This window comes from Halichoeres trimaculatus, unplaced genomic scaffold (assembly GCF_033239565.1).
Source record: "Halichoeres trimaculatus isolate MK-OKI-2021-1 unplaced genomic scaffold, fHalTri1.1 fHalTri1_scaffold_13, whole genome shotgun sequence".
NCBI lineage: Eukaryota > Metazoa > Chordata > Actinopteri > Labriformes > Labridae > Halichoeres > Halichoeres trimaculatus.
Genome location: NW_027437191.1, coordinates 6,989,809 through 7,010,249, shown reverse-complemented (window position 1 = coordinate 7,010,249; position 20,441 = coordinate 6,989,809). Strand labels below are relative to the sequence as shown.

The 20,441-nt window shown below is 42.0% G+C and overlaps 1 pseudogene; it reads left to right on the top strand.

Annotated features, from left to right (window-relative positions):
- The first annotated feature begins 697 nt into the window (after positions 1 to 697).
- On the top strand, positions 698 to 12,617 carry LOC141802292 (uncharacterized; annotated as a pseudogene).
- The last annotated feature ends 7,824 nt before the right edge of the window (positions 12,618 to 20,441 follow it).

The window sequence follows — 20,441 nt, the reverse complement described above, 5'->3', positions numbered from 1 at the left end:
AGTTAAATTAACCAGCCATTCCAAGCCCCTGAATGGTGGACATGCGACGGTGGATTTCTAAATCCTCTGTGTGTTCAGTCGACACATGAAATGAGCAGACACTCATTATCAACATCCTGCTGCTGTTCAGCACGTTTCCATGGAGATTCAAACCCGTTTCACATCCGTGCAGAAACAATCACAGCCTGCCATCAGTGGCTGTGGACTCTGGGTCAAATTATTACCCTTTCCATGGGCAAACCGCCACAGCTGTAATGTGCTGCTGCATGCACAGGATACACACTGACCACTTTCTCACAATAACAGCTGTCGTGTTAATCCTCTGTAATGATGATGAGGACAGAGTGCTAACTCGTGATTTTTAGGCATTCAACACTCACACAGTTAAATGAACAAACATCAGTTTCCTCTCTCCACTTGTTGCCTGTACAGATATGAAGCTATAGCGTAATTTCAGTCAGGAAGACTGTCTGGGTGTTCCTTTCATTCATTCACTCTCTCAACAGCTGTCTAGGAGGGAGGCGTGCCAGTTCTTTCTATCCAATCACAACTTCCCTGCTTCATTGGTTAGCCAATCATCACGAAGCTGTCAAATTTTTAATTTTGCCTTGTCTGGTGTCAGTTGTCTTTCAGGCTCTGTGCGCGTATGGCAACATACTTACTCACAATCGTTTTGATTCTTCTGTCGGTCGTATCCATGTCAGATCTCGAGCATGATCAGCTCCCGGGCGATCCGGATTTAGGCGAGGATTTCCGGGTAGAAACCGCTTCCACCTCCTCTGGCTTCCGACGCAGGAGCGCTCGCCTCCCGCTTCGGGACACTTCCACTCATGAAGAGGCGGCGATAAGGTTCCATCTTAAAGATCTCGGCATCAATCCAGATCCAGATTTGCCCCTCTCTCAACTCCGTCAGCTGGCGGAAATTACAGCCCACAGTAGCCCGCTGGGAATCGCTCAGAGTCCGGATCCCGTGGTGCCGGCTCCCCCAGCTGCTCCTTCACGCGGACGGAAAAGAACCAGGGAGGCCAATAATACGCAAACCCCAGCTCAGAAGAGAAAACTCATCTCACCACCGGATCACTCCCCGGAGACTTTCTGCCTTTCCTGCGACTTCTGGTCCATCATCATCGGGCGATTTTCCTGGCAACTACAATCCAGTCCCTGGCAAACTCCTTGGGATCCATTGAGGCTCGCTTACGGTCTCTGGAGAATGCTGCGTCCGCGCCGCCTTCCACCCTCCCGGCCACCCAGGCGCTCCTGCCGCAGCCAGCGCTCACAGCTACCCCGGCTTCAGGCACGCTCTCCGCCGTTCAGCATTCCCTGGCCTCCGCCGTCCAGGCTCCACCTCGAGGTAGGCCCTTTATTCCTCAGGCTGCCAACATCTCAGCGCGCCTCAGGTCAAAAATCCTGCAAGGCAAAGATATCAATCTTTTGAGCCTGATTCTGCTATCCCCTGAGTGTGACAAAAAACTCTCTTAGGGGAAAATGTCACAGCCGTAATCAAAAACACAGACCCTCGCCTCATCAGAGATATGTCCATCGGCAAATTCCTGGTAGCTTTCGGCATTTTCTGGGATGTTTTTTGCTCCGTTTATCCCGATAGAAGGGCAGAATTAGATGCCTCTCTGGCCTTAATAGGTGATCTCAACCTAAAATATGGCAAAACATTCTATCAGTACCATAAATCCTTCTCCAGCAAAGCAGCACTTTTCATTACACAGTTTAACACTCGCTTGGACTGGTCGGTTTTGGACACAGAGCTCCTGGTTTTGGTCGCTGGCGGGACTCAGGCTGTCTCATGCGGCACCTGCGGCATTGTAGGTCACTCCGATCCCCTGTGTCCGTCAGTACCGTTTCAGACTCCCGCCCCTGTGGCTCTTCCTCCCCAGACGCAGCCGCCGTATCCTTCTCCGCGCACCGATGCTCGTGGGCGGCAGGTGCTTATTGTTCTTCTACTTTATTAATCTTCTTCTTCAATATTCTTCCGTACGTTTTTTGGCTCTTTTCACAACCTTCAAATTTTGTCCGATTTTCACCGTTTAACTTTTAAACTATTCAGCTTGTTTAGGAAATGTGTGCTATATATCTTCACTTTTTTAACTATTATAACTTTTTGATTTATTCAGCTTTTTCCAAAAAAAATTCTCTATTTTAAGCAGATGGAAAATTTCAGCTCTTTCCTTTAAATCTCCTTCAACTTTAACAAGCTCTAACTTCTAACTTCCACTTACAGACTTCAATTAAACTTAAAATGTTCAGCTATCTTTCCACTCTTCAGGTTTTTATGTACTCTTAAACAGCTTTTCCTGTTTTTGAGATTTCACTCTTCAAGCAACATAAACTTTTCCCACTTTGCCCTAAAATCGCAGCTCTTAGACTGCAGAATGTTTTCGGCCAGAGTGAGACAGGCCGCTGCAGACAGGTTGTGCAAATCTCGATCAAATTGTCATAACTTCCAAAATCTTCACAGCAGAGAAATAAAAAGTACATTAAAACATTCACTGACGTCTCCTGCTTCTTACAAAGGGAGTATTTTACCCAAAAAATGTACAGTTTTGCCAAAAAACGCCTCAGTGTGAGAGTAACGCTCATATCCCCGTAACCTGGAGTAATGTTAAAATCTGACCTATATTTCTCATCAACTTCATTCCTAACTACATTTATAAATCATCCTCCTGCGGTCAGTTTTAATCCCACAGTTCTGGGAAGAACAGCATCTTGTTCATCAGAGTCTCCAGATTCTCTCAATGTTTTTGTTTTTCTTCTAGCCCTTAGGGTTTCAGCGTAAATGCAGTTTGTTCGGACCTATGTCTAGCCCAAAAATCCAGCTTAAGATCAGTGGATACAAAGGTGCTCCAAAGTTCAACTGCCACTTCACACTCATTATGACATCATCATGATCACCATGGTTACAACACAGCTGCGGATAATCACTGATGAGGTCTTTGAGGGACAGAGAAACACATGTGTTTCTTTATTATTCCTAAACAGCCAACCCAAACTCTCTTACACACACATACAGCCAACCCAAAAACACACACAAATACACACACACACACACACACACAAACATTTTACCATCAAAAACGGTGACAAGGCGACAGAAGATTCAAAGTCTTACTTTGAATCTTCTGTCGCCTTGCACCTGCAGCCTTAGGAGCATGTAACCATGACAATCTTTCAGCTCACACAGCTGTTTATACTAAGTAATCAAAACATTCAGGAACAAAGACACAAATGTACTTCAGTTACTTATAATACCATACCTCCCCCATTGACTTAATCTACATGCTCCACTATTCTTATAACTTTTTCCCACACCTTATAATTCTCAAACTGCTACTTTTTCTTCCATTACTAGAGCTATATTAATCTCTGTACTGTTGTTTTCTTCCCCTATTTCTGCTACTTCTTCTTCTCTCCATTCCACATTTTCAGCTCTGGTTCACATCTTTACCCTTTTTTTTTAACTTTTAAATGATTAAACTTTACTTAAAACATTTTACCATCAAAAACAGTGACTGAAATAATCCGCTGATCCACTAAAACTCCTTCAACTTCAACTTTTTTCTAACTTCTGCAGATTTCGACTTAAGAATCTGTTCACACATTAAAGGTCATATTGTGCAAAAATCACTTTATTAAGTCTTTTGGTTAAATTGTTGGGTTTGGTTTTCCTCCCAGCCCACAAAATGTGATATTTAATGACAAAACCTGCACTTAGTAGTGCTTGTGAAAATAAAATCCTGACCTAAAATGAGCTGTTTGGAATTTCCGGGGTATGCCGACGTCAGCAAGTCCCTTTTTTTAATAATCAGGAGCAAATCTGACCTGATTGGTCCGCTGGAGCAAAACCCCCCGAACCCCCTCCCCACCCACTCCTCTCCCCGCATCTGTAGAGAAATCTCTCCAGCAACAGGGAAAGGAGTGTGGCTGTTTTTGGCTGTAAACAACCACATAATTCCATGCACAAGCTTCCTATCTTTTCCTCAGTGCCCCCCTATGTCTGTGTTAGCTTAAGGATGTGCTCAAGCTGCTGTTAGCCTGTTGTTTTAGCCTGTAATGTTACGGTAAACAAGCTTCGCTATTTTCTAAACATTGTGCACTCGGAGCTCGTGGCGCTGTTCTCAGTGACGCTGAAGAGCGGGGCGGTATCAGCTGTGGCTCATTTACATATTAAGGCCACGCCCACTAAATCAGAGCGTTCTGAACAGAGGGGCTATGAGAGCCTGGAAACAATACTGCTGTGCTTGATTTATTGGCTTTTTGGACCAAAAAATGTTACTACCATTTCATGAAGACATCAATGATCCATATTAAACTGCAGAAAAGGAGCAGAATATGGGACCTTAAAACTGGTCCTTTATCCTATTTTCACACGATGGAAAACGTCGATAGCCAGCTATCAATCACAACCGTTGGAAAACTGTCCGGCTACCAACCGTTAGGACGGGTACATGCGTGCGCGTGACCGTTGAAGAACTTACCGTTAGATGAGTAGTAGTCCAGTAGTCTCAAAGGGACTAGCCTCAGCTGCGAGTTTGGGAGATGAATAAAGATTGATTGAGTGAGTGGGTGAGTTATTGAGTGCGACACAGTCCGTCTGCAGCCTGTGAGCCTGCAGGCTGCTACTCTCCGGCAAGAAAGCAGCAGCTTCAGAGGTCAATGACCTTCAGTTTCTGTAAGTGCCCAAACGCACCACGGTTCCGGGCTACCAGCGTTGTTTACGGAAATTACGTTTATACGGACGTGACGTATATAAAATCGGTTGTTTGCATAGTCCACGCCAAATTTTCTGAAATGTCACAAAGAATTTCGTACAACAAATGGTGTCAGTTACTTCAAAACGAAACTTGAATAATTAAATAAATACATGTTTCATTGTTGTTTTTTTTTTATCATGATTACATAACTACAGTGCTGTATTTTTTTCTTTTCATATAAAATTAAGAACATTAAGTAATTTAAAAAAATGATTGATTTAAAAAATCCTTTTAATGTAGCTACAGATCAATAATGTGGTGTAATAACAGAATAAAACATTGTTTCACATTTTTTGGCCATAAGTCTATTTTAAACTTGATTTAAACTTCAACTCTGTCAACAATATACAAAAAAGTGTCTGACAGTTTCAAGAATAAAGATAATTTCTATTTTTGTTATAAGTGATCTTTAAAGTAGATGTAATAGTTATAGCAGTAGCAGTGATTGAACTAGTAGTGTTGTTTTATTTTGAGGTGCATTGTCCTAACGCTTTATTTTGGTGTGTGTGTGTGTGTGTGTGTGTGTGTGTATATATATATATATATATATATATATATATATATATATATATATATATATATATATATATATATATATGTATATATATATATATATATGTGTGTGTGTGTGTGTGTGTCTGTCTGTGTGAAGTGTGTAGTGTATAGTGTGTATTGTCTAGTGAGCCGAAATGGATGTATACCATTTGAAAGCGCAGGGTGGAAGGAGCCAGCTCCCACCTCTTCACATCATGGTGCTTCTCATAAAAGAAGAGGAAATATGTACCAAGTGGTACTTTGATGAAAAAGGAGAAGCAACAAAAAATGTTTCCAGAAAAAACAGAAAAGTCATCATTTGGGATGGCAAATCTGTCCAACAAATTATTTTATTTGAAAATGTAAAGGGCCAAATCTATGAGAACACAGGGTATCACATTACTGGGTACACCTTGAAGGGGGACGGCACCTCAAAGATTAATATCACGGGAGAGACAAAGTTTTTCAAGTCGTCCAAACTTCCTGTGCCCGAGGAGGCAAGGGAAGAGGGGACCAGGCTGCTGTTCCCGAAAAGTATTGAAAAGAAACTGTTTGAAGTCCAGGGTCAGCAGGGCTTTATCAGTGTATCGGGAACAGTGCCAGAGGTTGGTAAATTCATGTCTGGAGATGTTGTTACATGCTTTTTAACCGTTATATTTAAAAATAACTTTCCAACATCCATTTTTTCAGTTGTCGACCACAAGGAAGGTTATTGTTAACAATGTGGCGGTGCCACTGAAAGTGGTCACAATAAGACAGGTAAGTTCTACAGAGTGACAGCAACAAAAAAGAGCTGTCTTTGTCTGGCAACAACACTACTGGAATTACTTAGATACATTCTACCTGACAAACTGACACCTGTTGTGTTTTTTTCTAATGCAAAATAAGACTTTGAATCAAAAAAAAAAAAAGATAATTAGATAAGCCAACCCACAGGACACATGGACTGTCATGAACACTTAAAAACCTAAAATAAGTTCTTGTATTCTGAAAGTCTGCCACAATTTTAACCCCCTTTAAAAAAATAAAATAAAATAATTTGAGTTAACACACTGTCTTTTGGACTGGAATCCTCAGATACACAAAGTTTTTCTGTTGTTATAGAATTTGTATTTATACTCTGGCTTTATTAGCTTTATTACTTTGGGATCATTACAAAAGCAAACAAACAAAAACTCTGCTGTACTTGAGTGTCTGATTGACTGACACCTTGCTTTACAAACTCATACCTTAGACCTGCAACTTACTGACATCCTGTCTGACTGAATGTCATCGTATCATACAATCCAAGTAAGAAATTTAAAATATAAGACTTACATTTTTTTCCTATGTTTTCAAGGACGACAGCCTCACCGCAGTGAACCTGTGGAGGGAGGCTGTGCTGCTCAAAGTTATCCTGGGCTCCGAATACACATTTAGTCACCTGAAAGGACAGCAGACAGCCTTCGGCTTCAGGCTCCAATCAACCAGACTCACTGAGCTGAAGGTGATTTTTTTCTTTCTTTTGTTCACATGTCAAACTGAACAAAAGGTTATCTTTTAAAAACAACAAAACAAAACAAAAATTTTCTCAATTGTGCCTAACAGCAGAACCAAAGCACCAGGGTGGTGAGGGTTCTGGGGGCCTACGAAGATGGTCCAGGAGACTTTGCCGTCCTTTTGGAAGGGGGAGCCACATTCTTGAGCCCAAAAGAAGTGTGGCTCCCCTTTGAGGAATGCCTAGAGAAACCCCCCCCTGGTGCTGGAACTGCAGATCACAGGAGGCAAAATCACAGAAGCCAGGAAGGTGGACACAAAGGCAGATGTAGAGTAGTAAATTCATTTTTTATTTTATTTTTTATTTTTTTTTGCCTTTTAAGAAATTTTAACAAGTTGTCTTTCTAATCTGTTCTCTTTTTAATTTTTTTTTTTCTAATCAGTTCTCTTTTTAAAAAGTTTTTTTTTCTAATCAGTTCTCTTTTTAAAATTTTTTTTTTTCTAATCAGTTCTCTTTTAAAAAATTTTTTTTTTTCTAATCAGTTCTCTTTTTAAAAAGTTTTTTTTTTCCAATCAGTTCTCTTTTTAATCAGATTGTCTTTAAAAATAAAATGTACTATTTAACTTTCAATATTTGTTCTCACTTGTCACCGTTTTCACAGAAGCAGGCAGTCAGATAAGATAAGTTAGCATAAGACAGGTTAAAACAAGATAACTGAGAGTTAGACTTAGACTTTATTCTCATTCTGTATGCAGGTGTTTACTAACCTGACACGCCAGACAAACAGTTTCATATATCCGCCACAGAAATATTCACTAGTCCATCTGGGTAGCAGCTCTTCAGATTTGTTTTCAGAGGCGAGACTTTAAAAAAAAATCAGCAGCTGGTGATTGGACGACCGTTCTCATTAACACGCTCACCACAGACCAATCCACATCAAGCCACCGTATGACGTAGCTTATGTGAGCCGATGCTTCTAAGAAACAATAGATGAAAAAAAAAAAAAAGAAACAATAGATGAACAACTACTGAATCACGAGAAACAGCTGTGAAAAAGGCGTTAGACGACAGCTTCCGTTTTTATAAATTGAACTTCAGAATCAAAGGAACGCTGACAAGTACGAAAGTCTGCTGACGTCACGTTTGCTCCCACAGCTCCCGCCTCTCTTCCCTGATTGGGCCGTTTAGAATTTAGCGAGTGAAATTGTTTGTCATTGGAGCCTGGCAAGATCGACCTGCAGGAGTTCAGAAACTGAATCAGGCAGGTCCATCTGCTCTGCAAGGTCAGGTGTATACGGGATAACATTTCATTTGCAGAGGCCACAGTTTTTCAGTACACTGATACAGTACAAAAGAAGAGGGATCAAGGTGCAAACAGTAACAAGGTGCAATGGTACATTAAATAGCAGGGGTGGTAAGGTGCAGCAGGTGATAGTAAGATGCAATCAAAAAACCTAGCAGTAGTGACAGTTGTGCAGTTATGGTGGACTGTAATAAAAAATTAGCAGCAGTGGTCCTATGTTTAGTAGAAGAGAGTATGTACATTAGCAATGATAAAATGAACCAAAATCAGTAAATGTTGACTGGTAAAAGAAAGTGCAACAGCAGTGGGATGTACAATAATAAATAAATAAATAAATAAATAAATAAGCAGCAGTAGTGTTGTGTGTCGAAACAGTGAATTTTTACAGAATGAAACGAATGAGTATCCAGTTGTAGTGCAATAATGTCCAGTAGCAGTGAGTATTGTTCGTAATTGAACAGTTTAACAATCTGATGGATTGGGGGCTTTGAAAAGACATTATTAAGCTGTTGTAGAACTTGATGGTCCTGCATCAAATGCTGTGGAACCTCTTTTCGGAGGTTAGTAGGGTAAACTGTCTGTGGTAGGGGTGTGAAGAGTCAGTGCAGAACTTCCAAGCGCAAGACGTGTAGTGGTTCTGAGCAGAGTCCTGGATGGAGGGGAGAGAGCTCTCACTGATCCCCTCTGCTGTCCTCACCACTCTCTTCACGTCCTTCCGGTCCAGGCACTGCAGTCTCTACACCACACAGAGATGCAGTTGGTCAGGATGCTCTCTAATGGTGCGGCCACACCAAACGCGAATTTGCGGCGCGATTACATACAAAGTCAATGCAAAGACGCGTTTAGCCGCTGATTCGCTTCGGGCGGCGCAATTCGAGCGTTTGGAGCGTTCACGCGTTTGGGCGGTAGACGCAAATTCGCTCAAGTTCAAAATATTCCCCCACGATGTCATTGTTTTGACGACGTTGGGGGGCAACTGCCGCCTGCTCCGGCTCCAACTCCGCCGGAGGATGGAGGAGAAATCAATCTGTGCGGTGTGTCATCATCCAGAGTTATACGATACGACGTGTGTGCTCCACAGAGACCAGGAAAACAGGAGCAGGCTTGGTTGAAAGTCTCTGAGGAGACAGGTTTTGAATGTAAGTTCTGAAAACATTCGTTCCCAGCTGGATTTGCCTGCACGGGCTATCACTGAGTCCGACTGTGTTTTCCTCAGCAGAGTTTTGAGCCTGATAGAGAGGAGGAAAGAGCGGGGCAGGGCAGAGCCAGGGAAAAGATGGAAGTTCTCTGTGCTCCTCTCTTTCCTCTACCCCTTCATTATCCCCAGGGAGACCTCCGGGAACATGGGTCGGGGGTTCGGGTGGTCGGGGGTACGGGGGGTCGGAGGTTCGGGGGATCGGGGATGAGATCGCAGGGAACAGCCAAGCAGGGCTGGTGGATTACCAGGGAGAGGCAGCAGGCATTGATTGTGATCTCCAAAGCTTTCACACACTCTCCTGTCATGCTTTGGAAACCACAGCTCATTGTTTTTCAGCTGCTCTTTTGGACTTTCAGTCTTTAAATGAACGAGCTCTCTACTCCGCATGCGCAGTACCGCGCATTTGCGTGTTCGCGCCTCAGCTTGTCAAAAAAGTCCAGCGGCGAGACTCGGGCGTTCACGCGGCGCGTGCCAGGCCATTCGCGCGAGTAAATTCGCGTGTTCGCGTTTGGTGTGGCCGCGGCATTAGGTACTCCTGTGGGATGTGATGCAAATGGGTAGGGGCAGGTGAACTCTTCTCATCCTCCGCAGGAAGTACATCCACTGCTGCGAACCTCTTGGCCAGTGATGCAGTGTTCACAGATCAAGTGAGGTCGTCTGTGATGTGCACTCCCAGGAACTTTGTGCTGCTGACCATCTCCACAACTATGTTGTTGTTGATGAGAAGTGGTGCATGGTAAGATAAGGTATGCTTCATTTATGATCTTGTTCCAGAAGCTTACCACAGGAAAGTAAAAATCACAAGTCCTTCTCACCTCAACGATATTGCATGTTGGGGATTCAGGATTCAGGATTTCTTACTTTCATGTTAAGAATAGGCCAAGAATTGAAGAACCCCCCCCACACACACGTACACACGTACACACACACACACACACACGCACACACACACATGCACACACTCACTCACACGTACATATACGTTTTCAAGACAAACAGAGGCCCTGAATAATAATAATAATACTAATTGTGCTAATATCAATAAGTATAATACAAAGACGGAGCACCAGCACTTTGACAGTAGTAATGATCATATAGTGTCGTTGACTTCCTGTACATGTCACATCAAATGGCATTGTCCGTCCCTCCCTGCCCTGCACCCCAGCGGCCCGAGTTTGCGTCCTGGAGATTGTACGCCCTAGTTAAGCGAAAAGCTGTATATTTAATTTGACCCTGTATTTTTGTCATTGATGTGAAAATTCCAATGGTCCTCAAGGAACCATCTGCATACAACCAATCACTACATCATCATACAGCAAAGTAAAAATTACAAGTCGTGTTTCTGGTATGGCTCAATAGGTTTCTCCTCTTTTCTCGCTCTGATGACATCGGTTCGAACCCCATCAGCTGCTCATGCTCCCCTAGCGTGGTGAAGTGATTCTTCACTCATTTTACTCACCTTTTGTCTACTTAACATATTTCAGCTTTCATTCAGCTTTCAGTTCATACTTTGTTCAAATATTTAGCTTTTTTTCCACTAGTATTCTCACTTTTCTTTACTCTGTTTTCACTCTTTGTTTCTTTCCTCTTTCTTCCTCTTTTCAGTTCATACTTTGTTCAACTATTTAGCTATTTTATTTTACATTTTCAGCTTTTTCCACTTCTATTTTAACTTTTTCTGCTTCAGCATTTCAACGCATTTGCTGCAAGGAAATGCAACTTCTCTAGTGTTTAACAACATTCCTATTTGTAATAATTTTAATGAGAATGTGTGTACATTTCCCAAATGCATGTTTCTGCACATTTGCAGTGGTTGCAAGGATGCTCACCCCCGCTCGGTCTGCCCCCGGCGCTGCCGGTTCTCTTGGACCTCTGCACGGTAGCAAAACCGGCGAGGTTCAAAGACTTCCTAATCAAACACCCATCAACTCCAATAAACACTTCACGTTTGGCAGCAGAACTGTCTGTTCATCCCGATCCTGTGTTTGTAGATCACCTGCTTACAGGGTTATCCCAGGGTTTCAGAGTAGGGGTTCTTTCTCTCCCCTCCTGTACTTTTGTGGCCAATAATCTCCAGTCAGCTGTTAAAGAGCCCGATATAGTTACTCAGTTACTGGAGAGGGAGGTGGAGAAAGGTTACGTCATCGGCCCCTTTAAATGATCTCCGTTTTCTATTTTCCGTACCAGTCCTCTAGGTGTAGCGACAAGGAAATATTTAGGCAAGAAAAGATTATTTTTCGACCTGTCAGCGCCTCACTCTGGCCCCGTTCCGAGCATTAACAGTCTCATTCCATCTGAGCCTTTTTCTCTCCATTACACATCAGTCGATCACGCCATTAAGCTCATTAAACTCGTAGGGCAAGGAGTATGGCTCCCAAAGCTGATATCACAGATGCATTTAAAATAGTGCCTATTCATCCTTCTCAGTGGCATCTTTTTGGGATTAAGTGGGAGTCAAAGTTTTACTTTGCGGTGCGGCTGACTTTTGGATGCAGGAGTAGCCCATTTATTTTCAACCAGGTCTCAGAGGCACTTTGTTGGATCCTGCTCAACAGGGTCAGAGTTCCCGCGGTGCTCCACCTGCTAGATGATTTCCTTCTGATAGATCCTCCTCATGACAGTTCTGGCGCTTCGTTAAAGAAGCTAAAATGTTGTTTTGAGTCTTTGGGCGTCCCCTTGTCACAAGAGAAAACAGTAGGGCCAGGAACTCGTTTGGAGTTCCTTGGTATTTTATTAGATACTGTCGCTATGAAAGCTTCTCTCCCTGAAGACAAACTGCAGCACATTCGAGAGATAGCCCCCTCTTCTTGCTCAGCAGAGAACGTCACTAAACAGCAGCTGCTCTCTCTTCTCGGCCATTTAAACTTTGCCATGCGCGTCATTCCTCAGGGGCGTTCATTCATCTCCCGTTTGTTAGATTTGGCTTCTTCAGTTCCAAATTTGCACGATAACATCTCTTTAGATGCAGGTTGTCGCTCAGATTTACGCTTCTGGTCTCATCTGCTGGAGCATTGGAATGGCGTCACTTTCTTTTATAACGAGCTCGTGCAATCCTCTGATTCACTTCAGTTCTCCACGGATGCAGCTCCATCCGTGGGTTTCGGAGGTTTTTTCCAGGGTCAGTGGTTCGCCAGCCGCTGGCCTCACGATTTTCCTCAGCTCAAATCGTCATCGGCGTTGTATGAGATCTATCCCATAGCAGTCGCATGCCACGTGTGGGGGCATCACTGGCATCGCAAGGGCATCGCAGTGCTATGTGATAATGAGGCTGTAGTCAGCATTATCAATAAAGGGCGCTCCTCCTCCAGTGTCATTATGCCTTTCATGAGGAGCATGAAGTAGTTGTCGCTCGAACTGATTCTGTTTATTGCCCATTCAAATCCATGGTCAGATATCTTAAGCTCAGACCAAATTCAGGCCCTTTTTCACCCCTTTTCTGCCTTTTAGGGAACCAACCTCTTTCTAAAGCTTGGTTTTATATCCATTTAGAGAAGGTGCTTATTAAAAGTAACCTATCACCCAAGCTATACACAGGGCATTCATTCAGGATAGGAGCTGCCACTACTGCCGCCATTCATGGACTTTCAGCTTCTACACTGCAACGACTGGGACGCTGGTCTTCTTCCGCTTACACATCATACATCCGCCCAGATGTTGAAACGATCATCGCAAATCAAAGATCTTTGCAACCTCATCCTTGGTAAGCATATAACTGGTGGTGGTTCATCATCTATTAAAAAAAAAGAAAAAAAAAAGAGGTCGTCGGACCTCAGTTTGTCATCATTTATTTAAACAAAAAAAAAAAAAAAAGAGGTCGTTGGACCTCAGTTTGTCATCATTTATTTAAAAAAAAAAAAAAAAGAGGTCGTCGGACCTCAGTTCATCATCATTTATTTAAAAAGAAAAAAAAAAAGAGGTCGTCGGACCTCAGTTCGTCATCATTTATTTAAAAAAAAAAAAAAAAAAAAGGTAATCGGACCTCGGTTCATCATCATTTATATATTTAAAAAAAAAAAAAAAAAAGAGGTCGATGGACCTCAGTTCATCATCATTTATTAAAAAAAAAAAAAAAAAAAAAAAAAGGTCGTCGGACCTAATTTCATCATCATGGTTCAATGGCCGTCGGACCTCAGTCCATCATCATTATCACTATTTTCTTTTTTTGGGGGGGGGGAGCAGCAGGTTACAACAGCCATATGCCATGCATTCAGCGGTTACCCCATGCTTTCGTGCTTTAACTCTGATTCCTTGTCATCTCTTGCATTTTCTAGAATCTCCAGTTGCTCCAGGGGTAAGATTGCAAATATGTCTTTTCTTATGTCTTAACTACGTCATTCCATTGCATGATTTAGGATTATCGGTTCCGCGGGTATGTATTCAATTCTTTTGGGGGATATTCATAATTTGTCATGAGTTCTGCTCCCCTGTACATTTCCCATTCACATGGTTGATGGGGTCTAACCGCCAAATCTGTTATTATACATTATATCATTAAACCTGTTCATAATCCTTTCTGGTGTAAGTCTCTCCTGATTGAACTGCCTTTACAATATATTTCATTTCCAAAGAATAGAAGGATTTCCAGTCTACGTCATAAAGATGTACACCTGTTTTGACCATCGAAGGAGCGTTCAGCTCCATTTATTCAGATGTGTTTGTGTTTTTTAAACAGTCAATTCAAGCTATAAGCAGCATTAAAATGCCCTGCTGTTCTGAGGTCAGTTGTCATTAATGATAATATACAACAGAGTCAGTGTCTATCAAGTTTTGACCGTAAAACAGCAACCAGTGTTTTGGAGTTAAAAGAGACCATGCTAACTGGTGACTCTGATCTGAACCTAACAGTGATTAACAGCCAAGAGTCACCAGTTAACAGGGTCACACTCTGCACTGAAACACCAGTGGCACCTGCGGCCACACTTGCCAATGCTCCCGTTTTGGCCGGGAGATTCACGTTTTTCATCACCCCTTCCCGATTTTCTCCCTGTGTCATTTTTCTCCAGGATTTCTACTGATTTTCACTGATACCTCATCTTGCCTTATTATCATTATTTTCTGCTGCCCGTTTCATTCAACTCCTATTGATTCCACTCGGACTTCATATGTTTTTCGCTGCCGCGCCCACATACCCCACCAAGTACTTGTGTAAATTCAAGAATGAGCGGAAAAGAGAATTCGGGACAGCGCGAAGGGGACAGGATATGCATAGATTGGTGGTTAATCTATGCAATGTATGCCTTTTTTGTTTGTATTTTTATTTATTGAGCATACATTGGCTGTGTTGTTTAACCAGGTTTGACCGCAGATAGCAATATTAACTGCTGATATAATTAAAAACCAGTTTTATTTCGTGTATTTAATGAAAAAAGTTGGTTTGGGGCACATATATAGGCCTATTTGTACAAACAAAAGTTTATACATTTCAGGGATGGAGACAGAATTTCAGTTTTGGCTGGGCCTTAAGTTACATAAGTTTTTTGATCATTAATTTAATTAATAAAAATGACCGACAATATACTAATGTTAATGTTTAAAGCAGATTTGGTTATTTTTTTACCTTTAGTTGCATTTCACAACTCTTTTCTGCATCAAACGGATCTACCTGCAGTCGCTCTCCATGGTACTGACCAAAGAGTGGCGCTGTAATGCACCAGTAGGCTGCACCGCTACAGATTATTATAAACTGTTATTATAAACTATAAACCACGGTCGGGTAAAATAAATAAAAATCTACAGTTTTTCTAATAATAATGTTTTGATCCCGCCCATATGCTGACTGTTTCATAACTTTTTTTTTTTTCCAACAGGCTAAAAATATCATCATCATTTCATTTATCAGACGCTTTTGTCCAAAGCGACTTACAACACAAGCAAGAATTTAGATGGAAGGAAAACCTAGTTAGTGCGACAACAGTGCTACAAGTCATTCAGCTGCAGGTGCTGCTATTAAGTGCAAGGTTTTGTTTTTTTTTTTTTGGGGGGGGGGGGTAAATAATCAATAAGCCAACAAACCATAATTAATTGCCGCAACAGTATACCTCAGTCTTCAACAAAATTCAGTAGTGGTGCTAAAAAAATCAAAAGAGCTGAGTCTTAGACCCACTGACTCATTCTACCCCTGAGGACAAAGAGGAGAAGGGTCAGATTAAGTGTTTAAGTGTTCCCTGAACAGATATATTTTCAGACATCTCTTCAAGTAGAAAGGGACTCTGCGGATCATATAGAGTTAGGTAATTCATTCCACCATTTGGGCACCACAGAGGAGAAGAATCTGGCTAGAGATTCAGAGCCGTGCTGGGCTGGGAGCACCAGGCGTCTTTCACAAGCAGAGCGTAGTGGGCGAGAAGGAGTGTAGACCTGGATGAGGGACCCCAGGTAGGCAGGAGCCGTTCTTGTCAATGTTTTTTAAGCCAGAAGAAGAGCTTTGAATTTGATTGGAGCTGCTACTGGAAGCCAGTGAAGAGAAATTAACAGCTGGGTGACGTGTGCTGTTTTGGGCTGGTTAAAGACCAGATATGCTGCTGTATTCTGGGTAATCTGCAGAGGTTTAAATGTACATGCAGGAAGGCCTGCTTGGAGGGAATTGCAGTAGTCGATGTGTGATATCACAAGGGCCTGTACCAGAAGCTGCGTGGCCTGTTGTGTCAGGTAGGGTCTGATCCTTCTGATGCTATAGAGGGCATATCAGCAAGACCGTGAAATTGAGGCCACATGAACCTTAAATAAAGGTCCGCTGGTCATCAATCATGACACCCAAAACAAACAAACAAACAAAAACAGAAAGTGAAACTTTTTGACATGCTCTTTTTAAACTGATTTAAAAATGAATGAATGAATGAATGAATAAATAAATAAAAAGAAAAGTTTAGGGTGGACCTGGGACCTTTGGGCCCACCCATAACAGCTCCTCTGGTACATTCAAAGAAAAGAAATGAAAATGAAGAAATCTTGTTCGTCCTGTATACAGGCAATGACCTAAAGCCTCTTGTCGTTGATGCTGCCAGTAGGTAGAAAGAGCTGAGTTGCAGCTGCGTGGAAAGGAGCGACACCCATGTTTCGGGCGTATGCACGTTTGATAAATGAAGGCCAGCGTCTTTCCATCTCTACACAGAGTGCTAACTGCTGCTCCACAGGTGCGACATGCAGCGATGGGACTCAAATAGGTGTAGAGGACCCTGACTACCCCAGAGCGAGGGATGCTTGAAGGAGGTGAACACAGTAAAGACATGAAAGAGGATGAAGATTGAGATGGAGGTGGTAGAAACAGCCTGTTTGAGATGCTGTGCCTGAGATCTCCATCATTAATCTGGCCCACCTCATGAAGGGCAGCCCTGCCCTCCAGGTTACTGTCCTTTGAAGAGAGCAGCACATTTCACCCAGGTTTTTAAATGAGCTCCCTCTGAACCTCTGTGAACATTAGCGGGGTATTATTTATTAATCTACAAGTCTTTTCTCTCCGCCTCCCCTCCTCTGGTGGAGGACTGTGGATAATTAGCCCCCGTCGGCCGCTCACTGAGAATGTCCTTAATAAAGATTTCATTAGCTTCCTCTGAGAGGCACAGCTGCAGCGCGACCAACACACACTCTCAGTCATTAGCGTCAGCTCTGCAGACAGGTAACACAGCAAGGTGAGGGGGGGAGGCAGGAACCAGAGCTGCTGATTGATGGAGTCTGGATGTAACACTTTATTTCTGTGGCTGATAGACCTCAGACTGAGTGTGAGAGCACACTTCTGCTCTGCTAAAAGGTTCAGAGCGCTGGCCTGCAGTGCAGTTGATATTCTTTTACTGTTATTCTGCATGGCTTATTAAGTCTGCAGCTGCTGCTTGTTTCCTCTCTTTGTTAGCAGCAGGTTTTTCCACTCACAGAAGCATTTCTTCTAGTTCTTTCTATTTTTTTTTGCTTTTTTTATAATTTGCATGGTTTCACCAGATGATTTCTTTAAATACAAACTGTTTGAGTCCTCGCTTGTCCCCTCAGTTTAGATTTTCTGCCAGTTCATGTAACTACAAGAAGTAGCACTTAATTTCAGAAAGCTCAGAAAACAGCAGATTGAACAGGATGCACTTTTCCGGTCATGTGAAACATGGATAACATGGAGATGCTAGAAGGGATATCTGCAGAGTGCACGCAGCTAATGGAGCTGATGACAAACAAAAACGTCACATTAGAACAGAGGTGGGTAGAGTAGCCAAAATGTGTACTCAAGTAAGAGTAATGTTACTTTAGAAAAATATTACTCAAGTAGAAGTTAAAAGTAGTCATCCAAAAAATTACTTGAGTAAGAGTAAAAAAGTACTTGGTAAAAAAACTACTCAAGTAGTGCGTAACAGAAACATCTGATTTATTTGTCTTCTGTGCATGAATTCAATCAGACATACGATATGAAGGTAAATTCAATTAAGTGTATATTCAGGTAAACCTCTTTAACTAAAATGAAAAATTAAATCTTTATATGAAATAAAACATAAATTATATCACAAGACACACGTTCCTGCAGGTTGCAGGTTTCAAGCATTTTCTTTGCAAAATAGTCTTTTAGACTGTCCCTGAGGTTTAACATAAAAAAATTAGACATACTGAATGACTGTAACTAAACGTAACTTAAGGTTTACCAATTTTTAAACCTTTTTTAATAGCAGTTTTTCCAAAACATAAAACCAAAACAAAGGTAGCAACTCTGTGAACTTTCAGTGAAAAGATACATCAACCTTTAACCTGCCCTCCAAATGGCATGTCAGGGCTAACCAGGTAGATTATATTTAGGCAGTCTTTAAGTATAACAGGTGTCTGTGTCCAAATGAGAGAGCAGACAGACACAGAGAGAGACAGACAAAGAAAGCACACACCCAGAGAGAAAGACATACCTCTGTCCATCAGCTAGGTCTATGCGTGCCACAGATACGAGCCCGGAAGCTACGCAGTTGTGCGGTCGTGAGGTCTGAATAACGACTTCTGATTGGTGATGTGGGAGAACGTTTTGCGGAAGTGTGTATCTACCAAAATAATAATTTTTTAAAAAGTATATGCGTTATCACTTGGATAACAAGAAAAGTAACGAGCCGTGAAGTGCAACGTAAAGGAGTAAGAGTTGCGTTACATATCCACAAAAATACTCAAGTAAAAGTAAAAAGTATTGTTCATTAAATTTACTCATAAAAGTACAATTTATCAAAAAAACTACTCAAGTAAATGTAATGGAGTAAATGTAACTCGTTACTACCCACCTCTGCATTAGAAACATGGGAACGTAGTCCTGACCCCATTTTGGGAGTGGGCTGTTATTCATCTGCTTTAATACTGTCCCAAGTATTACACACTTAATCAAACCAGAGGCTGTGTTGTGGATGGGCCCAAATTATCTTAATAAAGAAAAAGAGAATCAACAGGAATGAGAGAAATAATCCATCACATATGAATATGTTTACTTTTTTGATTTTATTCAACAGTATGAAATATTTCATTGGATGATGAATCTGAAACAGTTATGAACTTGGTATTGATCCTCTGTTTTATTCATTTGTTGATGGTTGTGTTTAGTATTTTGTTCTTCAAATTCACATTGAACCCTTTTTTGATCCCAGCTTTATGACCCGTTTCCAAACAATCCTCAGTGCCTGTTTTCAGCTTGTCTTTTCTCTCATAAAGCTATGGTCTACGATTTGGAAGATTGGTAATTATTAATAACACCCTTTATGAGGTCTATACAGTATAAAAAGCAAAAATAAGTTAAAAAAAATCCATTCAGTATATCAGCTGCAAAACGGCATAATAATTGACCAATCTGAACCGCTGTTCCCCTCATTTCGGGTTTGTGCACAAGTCCATCCAATCCCCTGTCTCCCCTGCTCCACACCATCCTGCCCATGGTCCCGCCTCGTCCTTCCCCACTACCCCTCTCACGTCAGCTAACTGCTCAGCTACTGAAGCGTCATGGAGCCGGAGAAGACTGAAACCAGGAAGCTGTTACTGTTACCCTCCACAGCGAAGGGAAGAAAACTAAAAACTTTCAAGGAAAAGGCTAAAGCAAGGAAGAATTTTGAGCGATACAGGTGCCAACAGAGACTTGATATTGGAGAAATGAAGGACCAGTGGAAAAAGCTGCAGAGGAAGTTGAGATTGAAGACTGACGCAGAGTCAGCTGAGTTTCTGTTGAACAGGTAAGGACTTTGTTTACCACAGTGGGAGATGTCAGCTGAATAACTCTGGTTAGTCTGTGCCTGTACTGGCTAATGACTGAACGCTGCTGGTTGGAACGGGTCGTCTCTCTCAATAGATTTTAGCATAAGTTAGCCGCACATCTTTGGCATTGTAAACTGAGCTGGTGAAGACCTGCTTTGGCCTGACAACTTATGGTTTTGATCACACCGGTCCAATTGAAAAAGCTACCACTATGTGTTACAAGGAGGATGACCGTTAAGTTTGTTACACTGGTGAGGCAGGCTACAAAGCCAGCTCTCATGTTTCCTCGATCATAGCTCCTCCGATCAGTCTCCTCTCTCCTCTGAGCACAATTATGGCTTAAGGACAGTCTTCAAAACAGCAACTCAGAAGTTACTTCTGGTGCCGCAGAGGAGAAAGAACTGAGTAGGCATGAAATTATCTCTCTGAGACGCACCCAATGTCTCTTCACTGACAGACACGCCCCCATATGGAATATCACTCTCTGATTGGACGCTGCTCAGACTTCTCTACATAAAACTTCACAAACACAACAGAGTTTAATGAGAGAAAAGACGAGCTGGAAACAGACACTGAGGATCGTTCAGACACTGATCATAAATCCACTAATAAAGTGTTTGTTGTGAGTTTAAAGCAGAAAATACTGAACACAACCATCATCAAAGCAATATAAGGGAAGATTAATACTGAAAACTGAAATCAAATAAATAATATCTTCCTGAAACACAATGAACTGGGTTATATTAGTATGTTTTAGAGTTCGCGATCAGATAAAGCTCTAGATAAATACTCAATAATTCATGATAATCTTACAATTACGCATTTTACTGGTAAAGTGATCTATTAGCTTGTAACGGGTACTAAGACGCAAGTGAACGATGCAAGTGGAGGAAGGAAGGATGGAACCTTATCACTATGAGACGAACCACTGTCTCCTTCCTCCTCCCTTGTCTCTACTCTGAGCACAGCTGTCACTTTGGGACA